This window comes from Phyllobates terribilis, unplaced genomic scaffold, assembly GCF_046119375.1.
Source record: "Phyllobates terribilis strain yellow unplaced genomic scaffold, ASM4611937v1 Scaffold_11__3_contigs__length_659146591, whole genome shotgun sequence".
Lineage (NCBI taxonomy): Eukaryota > Metazoa > Chordata > Amphibia > Anura > Dendrobatidae > Phyllobates > Phyllobates terribilis.
Window position 1 is genome coordinate 78,425,212 of NW_027362771.1, and position 21,736 is coordinate 78,446,947.

Consider the following 21,736-nt stretch of genomic DNA (forward strand, 5'->3'; position numbering starts at 1 on the left):
CACTCCGAGGCTAATAATATCAGCTCTCAGCGGCCTCAAAAATGCCGCATCCATAAAATGCGTCCATTCTGGTACTTAGCCTCTGCTCTTCCCACTGCCTTGTAGCGGTGGCGAGTGGGGTAATAGGATTGGGGTTCATGTCAGCCTTGTATTGGTGGCTGACATGAAGCCCAGGTTAGTAATGGAGGGTGTCTATAAGACACCCCCATTACTAACCCCATAGTCAAGGTTTTGAAATAAAGATACGGCGAGAATAAGTCTTTTATTTTAAATAAAATTCCACATGGTTTTGATAATTTATTTAAAAATAAAAAACAACGTATACTCACCTAACGCCCAATTCCTGAAGCCCTCGTTTCCTGTAAGAAACCAAAATTAAAAAACAACAATATCCCTCACCAGTCCGCCATCGGGATGTAATCCACAGTGTCCAACGCTGATCTGGGTCACTTCTACAGCAGTATAATGTGTTTATTATTTTTATTTAAATAATTATTTCTTTATTTTAACTTTTTTTCTTTTATACTTTCACTTTCAGTGCGCAAGCACCGGCTGATGAGAGATTACTCCTCCCATCAGCGGCACTTGCACTGCTTGTTTACTGTGACAGAAGGCGCCGGATGATGGGGCTAGTATTCCCATCAGCCGACGTCTATGACCCATGGTAAGCTTTTTACCGTGGGACACGGTCACAGCTGCGTGATCACATTGACACCTGACAGCATGATCCCGCAGCGATTTGACCTGCGGTAGCGATCTTACTGCCGATCATAATCCCTGTTTCCCGCGCTGTCACTCAGATGACAGTGTGGAAACCCACTGATGTTCAGGGCCCGTTTGTGTTCGTGTTCGATTGCCAGAACAAGAACATTTTTTCTATCTTCAGGTTTAGTCGACGAATTCGAACATCATAACATTCGCTCATCTCTAATAGTTGGCCCTGGATGCCCCAAAGTCACAAAGGTTCTAATCCCAAGAGAGCCAGTGGCAAGGTGAGACTGTCATTTGCACCATCTTGTGTACTTGCTGGGAATGTACTATATGTTGTCCACTGTTGGTGATCCAATAAAGTTTTACAGCAGTGTGTTACCCTCACCCTGTGTTGTCTGAGTAGTATCCTGCCCAAAGGGAAGGCGTACGGGAGTTCATTGGGATGAGCCTTAGCCGGTGCGGTCTTTGTAAAGACAGCCTAGCCAGCGGACGAGAGGACCCGCAAGACATGTGGCAAATGTTACTTATTAACTATTTTGTGTGATAAAATTAACTGGTTTAAAGACATAAAACTTAAAAGTTTGAAAGTGTGCTAAATTTTCACAAAAATTCTGATATTTTCACAAATAAACACAAAAAATAATACTGACCTAAATTTATCACTAACATAAAGTATAGCGTGTCAGTAAAAAACAGTCTCAGAATTACTGGCATATGTTGAAGCATTCCACAGTTATTACATCACAAAGGGACACTGGTTAGAATTGTAAAATTTGGCCTGGTCAGGAAGGTGAAAACAGATTTGGGGGTGAATGGGGTTAACCTCCCACATAGCATCCACAATATTATGCACCCACAGTGATCCACCCACAGTATAATGTCCCCAGAGGTCCCCCACACACATTATAAGACACCACAGTGATCCCCTCACACAGTATGATGCCCGCACACAGTATGCTTCCCCCAGTCATCTCCACACAGTATGATTCTACGACAACTTGCCATACAGCATGATCCCACCACAGCATGATAGCCCCACAGACCTCCACAGTATAATGCTCCCACAGTCTCTCCCACACAGTATGATAGCCCCATAGCCCCCTTATAGTATGATTGGACCCATGACCCCTACAAAGTATGATGGTAGCTAGTGATGAGCGAGTACCATAATATTCGTAATCACTATACTCGTACTTCGTTCCGAATAGCGAGTACAATGTAAGTCCATGGTAAATGCGAGTAATTTTCTGTTGGACCCTACAAAGGGGTCTGGGTGCCTGAGGAAAAGGCTGAAATGGATAGGAAAGTGATGAAACTGAATGGGAAGAGCTTGGAGAGTATGCCTGCATGCATTTCTGACTCACATATGGTTTCTGGGAATAAGTTTGTCGCAGTGTTACTCCACTTTTACAGACACACAAGAACAACTACCAAGCCAAAAATGCAATATCAAATATATCACTTGTGCAAGTCAAAGGACAAAGGATATATGGTGCCCTCCTCCAGGATGGGTTGGAAAAGCTTCTCCAAATGGCTCAGAGATTTTGATTGTCAATATTCCACCGATTATATAGGAAGAGAAGACTTCTTGATACTGTACTACTTGGTCCAGTGCAGAATGTGCAGCATCGTATTTCCAAAAATTACTCATTTGGGCTGTGTCATAGGTGCAGGGGGATTCCATGACAAGGGCCTCCCTTGTCAAACATTATGTACAATGGAGTACTATAGTAGTTGTGGCCCTCAATTCAAGTTTTCAGAGGGCCATCAGTCAGTCATCAACAGTCAGTGTAAATTTCTATTTTATTTATATCCCCTATCTCATTCACAATGTGGCACAACCTGTGACAAGGGCCTCCAATGACAAATATTAGTTTGGTAGGACCACTGTACATTTCAGATTTGTCCACTGTACAATGTGCATAGGCTTTCTAAAAATTTTCCCTCTGGGCTGAGTCATGGTTGATGCAGGAAGCCATCATCATAAGGGCCTCCAATCACAAATAGTAGTTAGGAGGAGTTGGAATACTGTCCTGGCTTGTCCACTGCACAATGTGCATAGGTTTTCTAAAAATTAGCCCTCTAGCCTGAGTCAAGGTTGAAGCAGGAAGCCATCATCACAACGGCCTCCAATCACAAATAGTAGTTAGGCTGGAGTAGGAATACTGTCCTGGTTTGTCCACTGTACAATGTTATGTTCTGCAGCTTAGAACTAAGGAATAGGAGGGAAAAGCTGTCCCTGCACTGAGACTCAGCTTAAACCCTATGCTGGAGTGGGTGCCCTATTCCTTGTGAATAGCCCCACCAATACGCCTGCACTGAACTCAAACGAAGATCTGAAGGAAGGGGAAAGGGTGTCCCTAAAAGATCTAAGGACTGGGAGCAAAAGCAGGAGACCTCCTCAAAGAAAAGTAAGTTGCAGAAACGAAGATAAAAGGAAACAAAACTGGTGGAACAAGAAGTCCCAGGATATCAATTGTCCTAAGCACAAAGAACTAGCAAGGCAACTTAGCCAGAGCACAAGCAAAACAACACTGATGTCCAGCGGGGAATGGGAGACAGGTGCTGAGTAATAAAGAGTGAAGGGATCACGTGACCAAGACACCCAGCCCCAGAGGAAAAGACTAGAAGCCAGCAAACCACAAAAAGATGTCCGAAAAGTAAAACAACATAGATTCTAACATACAATGTGCATAAGGTTTCTAAAAATTAGCCCTCTGGGCTGAGTCATGGTTGAAGCAGGAAGCCATCATCACAACGGCTTCCAATCACAAATAGTAGTTAGGCTGGAGTAGGAATACTGTCCTGATTTGTCCACTGCACAATGTGCATAGGGTTTCTAAAAATTAGCCCTCTGGGCTGAGTCATGGTTGAAGCAAGAAGCCATCATCACAACGGCCTCCAATCACAAATAGTAGTTAGGCTGGAGTAGGAATACTGTCCTGGACTGGTTTGTCCACTGCACAATGAGCATAGGGTTTCTAAAAATTAGCCCTCTGTGCTGAGTCATGGTTGAAGCAGGAAGCCATCATCACAACGGCCTCCAATCACAAATAGTAGTTAGGCTGGAGTAGGAATACTGTCTTGATTTGTCCACTGCACAATGTGTATAGGGCTTCTAAAAATTAGCCCTCTGAGCTGAGTCATGGTTGACGAAGGAAGGAAACTTTTTTTATGGGAAGGGGGTGATGTTAACAACAGTAGCATGAATCTGTATTTTTGGCGAATTTACATTGGCTTGCTGTCATCTGTAGGGATTACAAACTGTGGAGATATCCAGACCTTGTTGAATTTAATTAGAGTAAGTCTGTCTGCATTTTCCATCGAGAGGCATGTGCGCCTATCAGTGATGATTGCCCCAGCGGAACTGAAAACATGCTCAGACACCACACTAGCAGCCTGGCAGGCCAGCACCTCCAAGGCATGTAAGGAGAGGTCGGGCCAAGTGTTCAGCTTAGATACCCAATAATTAAAGGGAACTGAAGTGTCAGAAAGAGCGCACGTATGGTCACTTAAGTACCCCTTGACCATGTTCTGCAACTTATCCCTCCTTGGCATTGTTACAGGCACAGATAGCCCTTGCTGTTGTGCTGGTTTATTGAAAATTGCCCAATTTGTGCATATTTTCCCCCCACCTCTGTTGGAGCTGGTGTTCGTGTCCCTACCCATTATCCCTTGATGTTGAAAAGAGTTGGTGCCTCTGCCACCAGCATTGTCTGAGGGTGATGTTTCAGCAACTGATCTACAAAGGTCCTCTTGAACGATTCTATTGTAAAACTCTTTTGGTGACTCCAAAAGGAGAGAAGAAAATTTCTCCTTGTACCGTGTATCGAGAAAGGTGGCCAACCAGTATAGGTTGTTGGATAAAATGTCTATCACGCGAGGGTCTTGCCACAGACACTTACACATGAACTGTGCCATGTGGACCAAGCTGCAATAAATGAAATGTTCTGTGTCTCCAACATTACCCATCCTCTCCTCACACTGACTGGCCTCTTCATCCTCCTCTACCTCCTCCCTCTCCAGCCCATCCTGGCTGGACAGACATAAAGCTTGGGTTGGGTGTCCCCTCTGTAGCATTACGAGTCCCCTCGGTAGCACAGAAAAAAAGTCCTCTCCCTTCTCATCCTCCTCATCTTCCTACTCATCACCCAATATTGCCTGAGAATATTGGCTAGGCTGGGTACTATCACCCGTTGGGAAATCTGGCTCCATACCAACATGCTGGGCACTCAAAGCTTCCTCTTTGAGATTCTAGATACAAAATATATATATAAAAATAGTGAGTAATTCGGAGAAGGAGTCACATCAACAGAGCCGCAAGGGTACATAAATCCTCATGCCCTTGATACAACAGTAAATATTAAGTTTGACAGAGTAGCATCATACAGCAGATGGAAAGCAGTCTAATATCAAAAATAGCAAATGACCATCTACACAAACCTGTCTGTACACAGTAGGTTAGCAGGTGAAACCACCCTCCATCCAAAGATCTGGTGTATTATAAATACAGTCATATTCAAATTAGATGAAGCTTACCCATGTGGACAATGGAGATAAGCGTGCGACCCTGGAAGCCCCGACGCGCGTTTCGCGTTGCTTCTTTGGGGGGCTGTGATTGTGGCAAACTGATTGACATACCTAAATATAATCCTGGAATATGTGGCAGGTGGAACCGCTGATTAGATGCAGCGCGTGAGCGGTGAGCTGATTCCCCCATGACGCGTTGCGACAGGAAAGATTCCCGGTGGAAGTGTGGGTGGGAACAATGCGTTCCACATGACGTCACTGACCCACACCCCCATCATAACGGAAGCCTCTCAGGACGCGACATGGCAAAGATAGCACCGCACATGCACGGCACAGCGGCAGCAATCTCAAGTAAGGGACGCATATAAGACAGGTAAACACAAATTGGCAGTTCACATATATTGGTATATATAAAAAAAGGGGGAAATATTGATACACAACGAAGAGTGCAACAAGTATGTCACATCCTTCCGTTAGCAAACAATAAATATGAAATCCCTAAGTATACAGCATGTGATACTTATAAGCACCATATACCAAAGAGGGGGAGAACAGAAAAAGAAAACCCAGTAAACATAAATCCAATGGATATTACAGAAAATGGAACAGTATCATTAATATATATTGCTAAGTAGATCCTGATGGATTCCACAGTCCATATCGAATATAATGGATACGAGAAAAGTCTTATCCTCCTAGTATTATGTCCAGGTAAGTCTCAATTTGTCCTCCAAAAGAAACATGCCTCATAGATGTCCTAGACTGATGAAAATAGTCCAACGCCGAGAAATGGTACTCCAGGAAATATAATGGTATAACACCGTGATGAACAAACTATAAGAAAAATAAAATAAATGAAAAACCACACATTAAAAACAAGGGCGAATGAACGATTTACAGGAAAGAGGCAAAGGTGTTCATTTAGGCCACGAGGGGACACCGTGTCCAGGATAGTAATCCACCGGCACTCACGTTGCGCCAGCGTACGTTTATAGTTGCCTCCTCTGGTCCCCAAATGGACTCGGTCAATGCCGCAAAATTTAAGTAGAGAGGGGTTACAACCATGGTGCAGCCGAAAGTGTCGGGGGATAGTTTTAAGCGTGGATACATCAGAGACCTCCCTGGCCACCAAGATGTCCCTCACATGTTCCCTAACGCGCACACGGAACTCTCTTGAAGTGAGGCCGACATAGCTCAGATTACAAGGACAGGTGGCTAGATAAATCACATAATTTGAGCTGCATGAGATATAGTGTGTAATCTTGAATTCTGTGTGCACGTGGGCAGATCTAAAAGTCATAGAACTCACAATATTCCTGCAGGCCAAACAAGACCCGCAGGGATAGCATCCCCACTTTTGTTTCGTAGGTCCAAAGGGAGTGGGAGTGGGGGCAACATAATGGCTATGGACCAGGGAGTCCCTCAAACTTTTACCCCTCCTAGCTGTCATCAACGGTTTATCAGATAGAATCCTACTCAATGTCGGTTCTGTTTTTAAAATGGGCCAATGTTTATTCAAAATCTCTCTAATTGAATGCCAATGGCTGTTGAAAGTAGAGATAAATCTAATAGGTGGATCTATCACTGGGTTTTTATTCGAGGTGGCCAAAAGTAGGTCGCGTGGAGTGCCCCTCGCACGTCGATAGCCTTTTTTGATGCTCCGTGCACTATATCCCCTATCATGAAATCTCTGGCTCAGGTCGCGAGCTCGAGCCTCAAAGACTGAATCAGAAGAACAAATACGTTTGGTTCTAAGGTATTGTCCAACGGGAATGGCCTTAATAGTTGATGGTAAATGAGTCGATGTTGCATGTAATAAGGAGTTTACCGATGTCTCCTTTCTGAAGACATCAGTCTGTAGCAGGCCATCCCCCTGGACAGTAATCCTAATGTCACGAAAATCGATCTCAGTAGTGTGACACTTATACGTAAGTTTGATATTACGGTCATTGGTATATAGACATGAAATAAAGTCCTGGAGCTCGTGCTCGGAACCCTGCCAGATGATCAGGACATCATCTATGTACCGATACCAGCACTGCACCTGGGAAGTGGCGCCCGCTCCGTCCCCGAAAATCTCCCTCTCCCAGAACCCGAGGAAGAGATTAGCGTATGACGGAGCACACGCCGCGCCCATCGCAGTGCCACGTCTCTGCAAGAAGAATCTGTCCTTAAAAGTGAAGAAGTTATGCGTAAGAACATATTGAAGTAGTTCTAAAACAAGTGCACGAAGTGAAGCATCCAGGCCACTAGTAACGAGGAAAAACTCCGCCGCCCGTAACCCGTCGTCATGTCCTATACTAGTGTACAATGATTCTACATCTATAGCCGTCAGAATCATGTTAGAATCCAGGTATAGGCCATCAATTTTCCGAAGGACATCACCAGTGTCTCTGACATAGGAGGGGAGCGTCTCTACCAGAGGATGTAAATAATGTTCAATGAACTTGCAGACTGGGTCGCAAAGCCCTCCAATGCCAGAGACAATGGGACGTCCCGGGGGCTCCACAAGGCTCTTATGAATCTTGGGGAGCAAATAAAAGGTAGGGACCACTGGTTCTTTGACACATAACCCATCAAACACTTTCTTGGGGATAATCCCCTGTTCATAAGCCCTCTCTAGGATGTCCACAAGTTCAATAGAGTAGGCAACTATGGGGTTCGAAGGCAATGACATATAGGATGTACGATCTCTGACCTGCCTGAAAGCTTCCTTTTCATATTTAGTTACTGGCCAGACCACAATGTTCCCTCCCTTGTCCGTCAGTTTAAAAACAACATCAGTAAGATGTTGCAACTCCACAAGTGCTTTTCTCTGTCCTACAGTAAGGTTCTCATATCTAGAATACCCAGACAGAGCCCTGAGGTCATCACTTACAAGTTTGTTGAATATCTCCACTTGTGGACAAAGGGAGAAAGGAGGGAAGGTGGTGGATCTGGCCAGGAAAGGTACCTGTAGGGGCTGGAGTGCTTTCATTCTACAATTCCTCTAAAGTTGTTAGGGCCTGTCTTTCAATGATTGTATCAAAGTTATCGCTACTCACAGGTCTGGCGTGTAGTTTCCGTAAGACCACTTTTCTCAAAAACAACTGAAGATCCTTTAATACTACAAAAAAATCATATTTAATAGTAGGGACAAAAGACAGGCCGAGTGAAAGTACTTCTTTTGATAATCAGTCAAAACATGGGTCGAAAGGTTAATTACCTCCAAGGTAGCAGACTTAGGTTTCTTCTCCACAGGTTGTGGGGGAGTTAGTTTGCGTTTGGAGTTAGATTTCGACTTCCACTGTCCTGAATATTTCTCCCCACTAGGTTTCGTATAACTGGTATTGGATTGGTTGTTTCTGGGTGGATCTTCATCCACAGATGATATGGATGAAACTGAGTTCCATCTATTACCCACACCTGATCTATTGGGACCTTTTTTGCCCCTCCATTTATATACACGTTTTTGGTTAAAATCTGATAAGTCTCTCTGATATTTTTTCGTTTTTGAGGCAACTATCTCCCTTTCCTATTTGAGGAATTCACTATCCATGTCCAAATTAAATTTATGTAACGCTTCTGGGGTCAATTTACTGGACATAACATCCTGGAGTCGGGCAATCTCTGTTTCGATGGTGCACAGAGATGACTCATTAGATTTAATTAGGAGTTCCATAAAGCCCCTTGAACATGTGGACGATAAATCTTCCTATTCCTTAACTAGTACATCATCCTCAAAATCGAAGGCAGGAAAAACCTGGACACGGAGGTCCCTCAGAATTAAGCCCTTAGACACATAACGTTCGAGAAATGCCTTATTCCACCAAAGGCGGGTTTTTTTGTTATGCAAATCCTTTATTTTGGAAATGAGATCGTCATTCTCCCTTGTAGTTAAAACCACGGAGGACTCCTCCCCGAAAACCTTATTCAATTGCGTGAGCCAGATCGGCTCACGTTTCCTTTGATCCATCAGTTCGGATCCACTCGCTGTGAAAAGACACAGTATTAATAGGTACATAAACAATAGAACCGAACTGCCATCGTTGTGCAATCTATATAGAGATAGTGCACTGGGAAACCCAATTAGAATCAACAAACCTACAAAGAATACGGAGTAAATTCCCACTCAATAATAGAGATATTAGTGATTAAAAACACATTTTAAGGACAGATTCTTCTTGCAGAGGCGTGGCACTGCGATGGGCGCGGCGTGTGCTCCGTCATACGCTAATCTCTTACTCGGGTTCTGGGAGAGGGAGATTTTCGGGAACGGAGCGGGCGCCGCTTCCCAGACGCAGTGCTGGTATCGGTACATAGATGATGTCCTGATCATCTGGCAGGGTTCCGAGCACGAACTCCAGGACTTTATTTCATGTCTAAATACCAATGACCGTAATATCAAACTTACGTATAAGTGTCACACTACTGAGATCGATTTTCTTGACATTAGGATTACTGTCCAGGGGGATGGCCTGCTACAGACTGATGTCTTCAGAAAGGAGACATCGGTAAACTCCTTATTACATGCAACATCGGCTCATTTACCATCAACTATTAAGGCCATTCCCGTTGGACAATACCTTAGAACCAAACGTATTTGTTCTTCTGATTCAGTCTTTGAGGCTCGAGCTCGCGACCTGAGCCAGAGATTTCATGATAGGGGATATAGTGCACGGTGCATCAAAAAAGGCTATCGACGTGCGAGGGGCACTCCACACGACCTACTTTTGGCCACCTCGAATAAAAACCCAGTGATAGATCCACCTATTAGATTTATCTCTACTTTCAACAGCCATTGGCATTCAATTAGAGAGATTTTGAATAAACATTGGCCCATTTTAAAAACAGAACCGACATTGAGTAGGATTCTATCTGATAAACCGTTGATGACAGCTAGGAGGGGTAAAAGTTTGAGGGACTCCCTGGTCCATAGCCATTATGTTGCCCCCACTCCCACTCCCTTTGGACCTACGAAACAAAAGTGGGGATGCTATCCCTGCGAGTCTTGTTTGGCCTGCAGGAATATTGTGCGTTCTATGACTTTCAGATCTGCCCACGTGCACACGGAATTCAAGATTACACACTATATCTCATGCAGCTCAAATTATGTGATTTATCTGGCCACCTGTCCTTGTAATCTGAGCTACGTCGGCCTCACTTCGAGAGAGTTCCGTGTGCGCGTTAGGGAACATGTGAGGGACATCTTGGTGGCCAGGGAGGTCTCTGATGTATCCACGCTTAAAACTATCCCCCGACACTTTTGGCTGCACCATGGTTGTAACCCCTCTCTACTTAAATTTTGCGGCATTGACCGAGTCCACTTGGGGACCAGAGGAGGCAACTATAAACGTACGCTGGCGCAACGTGAGTGCCGGTGGATTACTATCCTGGACACGGTGTCCCCTCGTGGCATAAATGAACATAACATCTTTGCCTCTTTCCTGTAAATCGTTCATTCTCCCTTGTTTTTAATGTGTGGTTTTTCATTTATTTTATTTTTCTTATAGTTTGTTCATCACGGTGTTATACCATTGTATTTCCTGGAGTACCATTTCTCGGCGTTGGACTATTTTCATCAGTCTAGGACATCTATGAGGCATGTTTCTTTTGGAGGACAAATTGAGACTTACCTGGACATAATACTAGGAGGATAAGACTTTTCTCGTATCCATTATATTCGATATGGACTGTGGAAACAATCAGGATCTACTTAGCAATATATATTAATGATACTGTTCCATTTTCTGTAATATCCATTGGATTTATGTTTACTGGGTTTTCTTTTTCTGTTCTCCCCCTCATTGGTATATGGTGCTTATAAGTATTACATGCTGTATACTTAGGGACTTCATATTTATTGTTTGCTAACTGAAGGATGTGACATACTTGTTGCACTCTTCGTTGTGTATCAATATTTCTCCCTTTTTTTATATATACCAATATATGTGAACTGCCAATTTGTGTTTACCTGTCTTATATGCGTCCCTTACTTGAGATGGCTGCCGCTGTGCCGCGCATGCGCAGTGCTTGCTATGTCGCGTCCTGAGAGGCTTCCGTTATGATGGGGGTGCGGGTCAGTGATGTCATGTGGAACGCATTGTTCCCACCCACACTTCCACCGGGAATCTTGCCTGTCGCGATGCGTCATGGGGGAATCAGCTCACCGCTCACGCGCTGCATCTAATCAGTGCTACCACCTGCCACGTATTCCAGGATTATATTTAGGTATGTCAATCAGTTTGCCACAACCACAGCCCCCCGAAGAAGCAATGCAAAACGCGCGTCGGGGCTTCCAGGGTCGCACGCTTATCCCCATTGTCCACATGGGTAAGCTTCATCTAATTTGGATATGACTGTATTTTAATACACCAGATCTTTGGATGGAGCGTGGTTTCACCTGCTAACCTACTGTGTACAGACAGGTTTGTGTAGATGGTCATTTGCTATTTATTGCTAACTTTTTTGATATTAGACTGCTTTCCATCTGCTGTATGATGCTACTCTGTCAAACTTAATATTTACTGTTGTATCAAGGGCATGAGGATTTATGTACCCCTGCGGCTCTGTTGATGTGACTCCTACCCCGAATGACTCACTATTTTTATATATATCTTTTGTATCTATATTTTAAATGATTGAATAAATATGTGTTTTTAATCACTAATATCTCTATTATTGAGTGGGAATTTACTCCGTATTCTTTGTAGGTTTGTTGATTCTAATTGGGGTTCCCAGTGCACTATCTCTATATAGATTGCACAACGATGGCAGTTCGGTTCTATTGTTTATGTACTCTTTGAGATTCTGCAGTGATTGCTTCAAGAGACACAGCAGCGGGATGGTTACGCTGATAATAGTCTGATCACCGCACACGAGGTTGGTGCAGTACTCAAAGTTCTCAAGGACCTCACAAATGTCAGCAATCCACATCCACTTGACAGTTGTTATGTGTGGTGGCTGACTTTCAGTCTGACGGGCATGCTGAAGCTAGTATTCAGCTACTGCCCTCTGTTGTTCACTAATCCTTACCAACATTTGATAGGTGGACTTCCACTGCGTAGGCAGGTCGCAAATGAGTTGGTGACTTGGCAAATTCAAGCGCTTTTGCAGTGCTGTAAGAGCAGCAAAAGTGGTAGAGGAATGACGGAAATCAGCGCTAACACGACGCACCTTCTCAAGTAGGTATGGCAAGTCACGGCACGTGCACCAGCTTGCCCACCTTTAAAGCCGCCACCAGGTTACGCCCATTATCACAGATGACCAGACCTTGTTGGAGGTGCAGTGGGGAGAGCCACTGATTGGTCTGTTGCTTTAAAGCTTGCCACAGCTCTGCTGCAGTGTGTGCTTTCTAACCTAAACTAATCAGCTTCAGCAGAGTGTGTTGCCGCTTTGCCGATGCGCTGCTGCACAGGTCCCAGCTTGGCAGTGATGGGGAGGGTAATTCAGCAGAGGATGAGGAGCAGGAGGAGTGGAGAGAGAAAGTGGAATATGAAGAGGTGGAAATCCTGATAGAAGTTGGGCCTGCTATTCTTGGCGTAGGTAGGATGTGTGTTGTTCCCGTTTGCACCTTTGTCCCTCCCTCCACCAGGTTCACCCAGTGTGCTGTGACAGAAATGTATTGTGCCTGTCCACAACAACTTGTCCAGGTGTCTGTTGTTAGGTGGAGCTTCCCAGTTACGGCGTTGGTGAAAGCACAGTTCAGATTGTTTAACACGTGCTTGTGTAATGCAGGGACGGCACACCGGGCAAAATAGTGGCAGCTGGGAACACTGTATTGTGTTGCAGCCACAGCCAAGAGATCACGGAAAGACTACGTTCCCACAAGTCGAAACGGCAACATCTCCACAGCTAGCAATTTGGCAATCTGCGAGTTTAGTATTTATTCCTGTGGGTACGCTTTCTTTCCAAGCTCTCAGGCACGGACCATTGGACGCTTTGCAGGGACAAGGAAGTGGATGTGGTTGCTGTCTGTTGTATGTTAGCAACCGCAGCTTGTGGGTAGAAGGTATGAGCGCCTGCTTCCTGAACAGCAGATTCTGAAGGACATAGCCCAGGCGACATGGCATTGGTTTGACCCGCAGACGCAGATTTGGTATCCTGGTGTTCCGCCCACCTTCTGGGGTGCTTGGCTGCCATGTGGTATTGCATACTGGTGGTTCTTAGGTTGCCTTTGCCCTGGCCTCTGCTCAACTTGGTATGGTAGATGCTACAGACTACAATGTTTTTCTCTGGAGGACTTTCAGAAAAAAAATTCCACACAGCAGCTGAACGCCCCCTTGCCCTGACTTGGCGCACAGTGGGGGTGCTGTTGGGAACAGTTGACCGAGTTCTCACTCTGGGCAAACCACGACCCCTTGGTGCCCGTGTTGGTGCTACATATCCATATTCCTCTGTGTTGCTGTCATGGCTATGCATGCCAACGGTCCAGGTCAGATCAGTGGACTCATCATCGACCACCTTGTCTTCCATCTCATCGTCATTCCCAGTTGACATTGTAGGCTGACCTAATGGTAACTGTGTCTCATCATCATCAGCTTCCACCTCTGGAGACAGTAAATGACATTCCGCCAAGTTGGTTTCTTCTGGCCGTAGGTCCTCAAATATTTGAGTATCAACACATGCCACCTCCTCTTGTCCATCTTCAATGCAATGCTGCATGGTGATAGCCCAGAGCAAACTAAAGGACCAAAGGATACGTACCAAACAGATCTTCTGAGTGGCCAACCTTGGGGTCATATGTCTCCTGTGACTGATAATGGCGGTAGGAAAGAGAACCAGCTTCAGGATTGGATGGGCCAGCCTTCTGTGTATCCACAGTAGACTTTGCGGTCATGGAAGATTTGATGCAGCTTGACAAATGCATAGAGGCCTTGTCTGCTATCCAAGACAGAATCTGCTCTTGCTCTTCTGGCTTCCATACACGTTTAAGGTCCAGACCGGGAATTTTTTCCAGGAACATAGTGGATGCATCAAGCTTCTTCTGACCTGACATAGACTGAGTGCCTTCTTGCGCACCACTGACAACATCACGTCTTTTAACAACAGGCTTTTTTGGCATTTTGGGTTTTGTTGACAGATGTTCAGATATTGATGGCACAAGCCAAGCTAGCTGTCACAGCCAAAATAGTGGTTAAAATGGCCTGGTGCGTGCTTTGTAGCAGGCAGTTGGAAATGTTTGGACTACTGCTTTGTGCAGGGCAATCAAAGATTTTTTACGTAAACTAATACACACAGAAGACAGTCTGACACCCCAAAATAGTGGTTAAAATGACCTGGTGCTTGTTTGTAGCAGGCAATAGAAAATGTTTGGACTACTACTTTGTACTGGGCAACCAAAGATTTTTTACGTAGACTAATACAGACAGAAGGCAGGCTGACACCCCAAAATAGTGGTTAAAATGACCTGGTGCTTGTTTGTAGCAGGCAGTAGGAAATGTTTGGACTAGTACTTTGTGCAGGGCAACCAAAGATTTTTTATGTAGACTAATACAGACAGAAGAGAAAAAACAAAAATAAGCAAAATACCCAAATAACTGGAAGTAAATGGATAAATCGCACTGTGCAAAAATAATGATAAATAATAAACGGCATTTAGTTAACATAATTTTGATCAAAATAATGTAAAAGCCTTCCCGCAACGTCACGTCAACCCTTATGGGACAGTCCTAACTCTAGCATTAAAACCTTACCATTTGTCAAGTGACATACATTATTTTTGCACTGTGTGATTTATCCATTTACTTCCAGTTATTTGGGTACTTTGCTTGTCTTTGTTTTTTCTCTGTCTAGTGGCCTTATGTGAACATGCATTTACATTTTGCATGCACATCAATTTACGTTTCAGTTCAGACTTCCAGGTTTTTTCTTTGTAGTTTAGTGTGCTTCAGTGCATATAAGGGTGTGGCCACCCTTTGAGCTGAAAGGTTCATTCTGCCTCTCACGTCTATGCTTCTACTAGGAGTTCAGTCTCTCTACCCTTATCCATATGTATGTCACGTGACAAATGGTAAGGTTTTAACCCCTTTAAAGCCCATGACGTACTAATACGCATCTGTGCCCTGGGACTTAAGAGCCTGACCCGTATTAGTACGTCATGGCGATCGCACGTGCACACAGGCTGTGCGGGCGCGATCGCCGCGGGATGTCAGGTGATTGTTACAGCTGACACCCAGTACTATGTGCAGGGAGCGGTCCCGCACCGCTCCCGACACATTAACCCCCCCCCAATGCTGCGATCGAAGTCGATCGCAGCATTGCGGTGGCTAAGAGGAGGTGATCGGAATGTCTGCCGCGGCTTCCTGGATGTTGCCATGACGACCCGATGTTGTCATGACAATATCCCGGTCACCAGACAGCAGGAAGATTTTTTGGTCATGCGCAGTGCATGACCAAACAATATTCTCACTGTGCAGCGCTGACTGCATGCATGGCACAGGGATGGTGCTCCATACCTATGCTATGCAGGCGATCAAAATTAAAAAAGTGAAAGTCCCATAGTGGGACAAAGTAAAAAAGTAAAAAAAACTGTAAGAAAGTGAAAAAAAAAAAAAAAAAAAGTTGTAAAAATATAAAAAAAATAAAAATAAAAAAAAATAATCCACCAAAAATATAATGTACCCATCAATAAATATTATTATTAAAAAAAAAAACCAATAAAAGTACACATATTTGGTATCGCCGCTTCCGGAACGACCTGACCTAGAAAATTGTTCCACTAGTTAACCCCTTCAGTGAACACGGTAAAAAAACAACAAAAAAAACGAAGCAAAAAACAATGCTTTATCATCATACCGCCAAACGAAAAATAGAATAACACGCGATCAAAAAGACGAATATAAATAAAAATGGTACCGCTGAAAACATCATCTTCTCCTGCAAAAAACAAGCCGCCATACAGCTCCATCATCTGAAAAATCAAAAAGTTAAAGCTCTCAGAATAAAGCGATGCAAAAAAATAATTTTTTCTATAAAATAGCTTTTATTGTGTAAAAGCGCCAAAACATAAAAAAACAATATAAATGTGGTACTGCTGTAAAAGTACTGACCCGAAGAATAAAGCTACCTTATCAATTTTACCACACGGGGAGCAGAATAAAAAAATAAAAAAAAAACAATTCCTGAATTGTTGGTTTTTGTTTATTCTGCCTCCCAAAAGCTGGAATAGAAAGTGATCAAAAAATTTCACGTGCCTGAAAATGGCACCAATAAAAACGTCAACTCATCACTCAAAAAACAAGCCGTCACATGACTCTGTCGGCCAAAATATGGAAAAATTATAGTTCTCAAAATATGGCGATGCAAAAACTAGATTTTACAAAATATGTGTCTTTTAGTGTGTGACAGCTGTCAATCATAAAATCCCGATATGATTCTGGTATCTCTGTAGTCGCACCGACCCGAAGAATAAGGTCGTCTAATCACTTATACCGCACTAGGAACTGCGTAAAAGATAAATGCTAGGGCTGGGGTTGGGGTTAGGCTTGTGCTAATGTTAGGGTTGGGGTTAGGGTTGCTTTTTTTTTCAAAAGTAAAAAAAAAAAAAAAGATGACGATATGGCAACTAGCGTTGAACACAAGTGCTCGCTACTTGAGTTTGCATCGGGTGCTCAGGTATGCACCGAGTATAGCGGGTGCTCGAGTGACTTGCTCGAGTGACATACTCGAGTCTCCGCCCCATATGTTTTGCAGCTGTTATACTGCCAAAAAAACTTGCGGGTATTACCTGCCATGTGTGAGCAATCCCCGCATGTTTTTTTTTGGGGTGTCTAATAACCTTGAAACATGCTTGCGGGGACTTGAGCACCCACGATACTTGGTGCATACCAGAGTACACAACGCAAAATCAAGTAGCGAGCATATGGCAACTAGTGTTGAACGCAAGTGCTCGCTACTTGAGTTTGCATCGGGTGCTCGGGTATGCATTGAGTATTGCGGGTGCTCGAGTCTCCGCCCCATATGCTTTGCGGCCAAAAAAACCTTGCGGGGATTGCCTGCCATGCACGAGCGATCCCCGCATGTTTTTTTTGGGTGTCTAATAACCATGAAACATGCGGGCGGGGACTCGAGCATTTCACTTGAGCACCCCCGATACATGGTGCATACCTGAGTACCCGATACAAACTCAAGTAGTGAGCACTTGCGCTCAAGACTAATGACAACTTATTCAATATGATGACCTAATATTATCAAATTCTGTGTCGTACCTCAGGGTTCAAAATGTTCACTATACCCCTTGATAAAATCCTTGAGGGGTGTAGTTTACAAAATGGGTCACTTGTGGGGGGTTTCCACTATTTAGGCACATCAGGGGCTCTCCAAACGCGACATGGTGTCCGCTCTCGATTCCAGCCGATTTTCCGTTCAAAAAGTCACACAGTCCTCCTTCCCTTCTGAACTCTGCTGTGCGTCCAAACACTGTATTTTCCCTACATATGGGGTATTGGCATACTCAGAAGAAATTGCACAAAAGTTCTTGTGGTCCATTTTCTCCTCTTACCCTTGTGAAAATAAAAAAATTGGGGCTAAAACATAATTTTTGTGGAAAAAGTTTGATTTTTTTATTTTCACGGCTCCATATTATAAACTTCTGTAAAGGACTTGGGGGTTCAAGGTGCTCACCACACATCTAGATAAGTTCCCTGAGGGGTCTAGTTTCCAAAATGGTGTCACTTGTGGAGGGTTTCCACTGTTTAGGCACATCAGTGGCACATCCGCTAATTATTCAAGCAAATTTTACATTCAAAAAGTCAAATGGCGCTCCTTCCCTTCCAAACCCTGCCGCGCGCCCAAACAGTGGCTTTCTCCCACATATGGGGTATCTGCTAACTAAGAAGAAATTGCACAACAAACTGCAAAGTGCAATTTCTTCTGTTACCCTTATGAAAATGCAAAAGTGGTGGCTGAAAAACATTTTTGTGGGAAAAATGTGAAAATTTTATTTTTACGGCTCAATGTTCTAAACTTCTGTGAACACTTGGGGGTTCAAGGTGCTCTCCACACATCTAGATAAATTACCTGAGGGGTCTAGTTTCCAAAATGGTGTCACTTGTGGGGGGTTTCCACTGTTTAGGCACATCAGGAGCTCCCCAAATGAAACATGGCGTCCGCTAATTATTCAAGTAAATTTTACATTCAAAAAGTCAAATGGCGCTCCTTCCCTTTCGAACCCTGCCATGCACCCAAACAGTGTTTTTTCCCCACATATGGAGTATCTGCGTGCCCAGGGGAAATTTCACAACTAATTTTGGGGTCCATTTTTTCCTGTTATCCCTGCAAAAATAAAAAAAATTGGGTCTAAAGTAACATTTTTGTAAAAAAAGTGAAATGTTAATTTTTTTCTTCCACATTCCAAAAATTCCTGTGAAGCACCTGAAGGGTTAATAAAGTTCTTGAATGTGGTTTTGAGCACTTTGAGGGGTGCAGTTTTAGAATGGTGTCACTTTTGGGTATTTTCTGTCATAAAGACCCCTCAAAGTGACTTTAAATATGATGTGGGCCCTAAAAAAATGGTTTTGTAAATTTTGTTGGAAAAATTAGAAATCGCTGGTCAACTTTTAACCCTTATAGCTCCCCAATAAAAAAAATTTTTAGTTCCAAAATTGTGCTGATGTAAAGTAGACATGTGGGAAATGTTATTTATTAATTATTTTGTGTGACATATCTCTCTGATTTAAGGGCATAAAAATTAAAATTTTGAAAATTGCAAAATTTTCGAAATTTTCGCCAAATTTCCATTTTTTTTCACAAATAAACGCAAGTGATATCGAAGAAATTTTACCACATTCATGAAGTACAATATGCCACTAAAAAAAATCTCAGAATCAGGGGGATCCGTTGAAGCTTTCCAGAGTAATTACCTCATAAAGTGACAGTGGTCAGAATTGTAAAAATTGGACTGGTCATTAACGTGCAAATCACCTTGGGTTGTAAAGGGGTTAATATTAGATTTAGGACTGTCCCATAAGGGTCGCCGTGATGTTGCGGGATGGCTTTTACATTATTTTGATCAAAATTATGTTAACTAAATACCCTTTATTATTTATCATTATTTTTGCACTGTGCGATTTATCCATTTACTTCCAGTTATTTGGGTATTTTGCTTGTCTTTGGTTTTTCTCTGTCTAGTGGCCTTATGTGAACATGCATTTACATTTTGCATGCACATCAATTTACGTTTCAGTACAGACTTCCAGGTTTTTTCTTTGTAGTTTAGTGTGCTTCAGTGCATATAAGGGTGTGGCTGCCCTTTGTCTAAGCTGAAAGGTTCATTCTGCCTCTCAGGTCTATGCTTCTACTAGGGGTTCAGTCTCTCTGCCCTTATCCATATGTATGTCACTTGACAAATGGTAAGGTTTTAATATTGGAGTTAGGACTGTCCCATAAGGGTTGCCGTGACGCTGCGGGATAGCTTTTACATTATTTTGATCAAAATTATGTTAACTAAATACCCTTTATTATTTATCATTATTTTTGCACTGTGCGATTTATCCATTTACATCCCGTTATTTGGGTATTTTGCTTGTCTTTGGTTTTTCTCTGTCTAGTGGCCTTATGTGAACATGCATTTACATTTTGCATGCACATCAATTTACTTTTCAGTTCAGACTTCCAGGTTTTTTCTAATACAGACAGAAGGCAGGCTGACACCCCAAAATAGTGGTTAAAATGGTCTGGTGCTTGTTTGTAGCAGGCAGTAGGAAATGTTTGGACTACTGCTTCGTGCAGGGCAGTCAAAGATTTTTTTACGTACACTAATATGGACAGAAGGCAGGCTCTGACACCTAAAACAGCCGGGAAAATAGACCAGTGCAAAAAAAAAAGGCAGCACACAATGCTAATTCTGTGTGTACAGGAAAAATATTGCTTTGCCTCTGACAAGAGCTGTTTTAAGATGGACACTGGAAGAATACTTTATCCTCTCCCTAGCTGATACACAAGCTCTCCCCTGTACTCTGACTTTGTTGTGAGTCTTCAGCTCTGAAAATAGCTATTTTTTGGTGGTATTATGGAGCTAGTGAGCAGCTCCTTTAAACACAGAACTAATACATGTGGCGCCCCTGAGGGTTCGACCGCCACAGGGATGCTGCACTTCTCTAATGGAGTGTAGTGTTCCTCCTCTGAGGTAAGAACAGTGTGAAAGTCGTGACCCAGCCTTTGCATCCAACACCACATTTCTCCACCAGAGGGGGCTAGTATGCACTAGGTTCTGCTCCCCTGGTTACAGGGAGACTGGGGAACCAAGAGTTAGGGGAACCAGTTAGAGGGTGAGGGTGGAGGACTTACAAGTTAGTTACACTTTAAATTTCATATTTAATAAAAAGCCATCTTGGTTCTTGGTCCTTGTAGTCTAGTCTTTTGTGCTGTCAAATACTGTGTGTTACTGTGATCTCCCACCCTTAGCCTGGATCCTGTGTGGGCCCGAATCGGATGGTGACACGGCCCCCATACCCTGGCCTTGGGTCGAGGGCCAGGTTGTAGACCAGGAATGTCTCAACCCGGCCAAGGACCAGGACCAAGAAGGCCTGGAGCTTAAGAGTGTGGCTCCATAGCAAATGGATCCCAGGCAAGATGCAGACGGAGCGGTGTCCTCGCCATGCTGATATATTCAGAGGGAGTCCGGCTGCAAGAGGGGTACCGGCCCCCGACACCCGACCTTGCTACTCCATGTCCTGGTCGGGAAAGCCCGGTAGGCCCTGAGGATCCCACCGGGTATCGGACGGAGCGGAGCTGCCACCCATGCCCTTGTTCTGAGAGGAGCTCAGAGGGAGTCCCGGCCTATTCGCACACACAGGGACAGGAAAGGATTCGGTCTGTAGTTCAGGAACACTCTGCTGCTGGATCCCGATTGAACGCTGGACTTACTCGGAGATTGTCGGACCCCCGTCCCTGGTGACTGCAGGAAATCGCCTTCCTTCTGCCAACTCTAAAGTGAGTAAAGCCTTGGAAGTTCACCCCTATGGCCTCCGGACTGTTTATTCTGCGCCACACCGCGCGACGCGGCATCTGTTCTTCCTCTACTACTACCCCCCCATCCTGTCCCTGTGCCCAGAGGCCTTGCTCCGCCTATGGGGAGTAGTAATAACTCTGGCCGCCGTAACACCATGCCTCAGCGGACTGCAGCGGCACTGGTGGCCTTCACCAGGTGCCACAGGTGGCGTAGTCGTAAATCAGCCACTCAACCCGGATAAGCCCACACCATCCTTTTTAATTGTGATGGCCCTGAGCACGGGTCGGGTCCGGGCCACAGCTGCACCCCATCTCTCCATCACAGGACCCGACTCCGAGTCCCCATCTCCCAGGGTAAACAAGGGCTTTTCGAGTAGAGGAGTCACAATACACACTGCAGGTAGTTCTTACAAGGGCTTTTGTTTGATCAAGAGGCCTAAACACTGATAGCGTGCAGCGCCGGCCGGCGGAGGGCGCCAGGTGGTGGTGACCAGGAGGTGACCAGGAGGACCGGTAAGAGGCGATCGGAGGGACGAGCGCGCTTTTATAGCGTGCAGCTGTGATA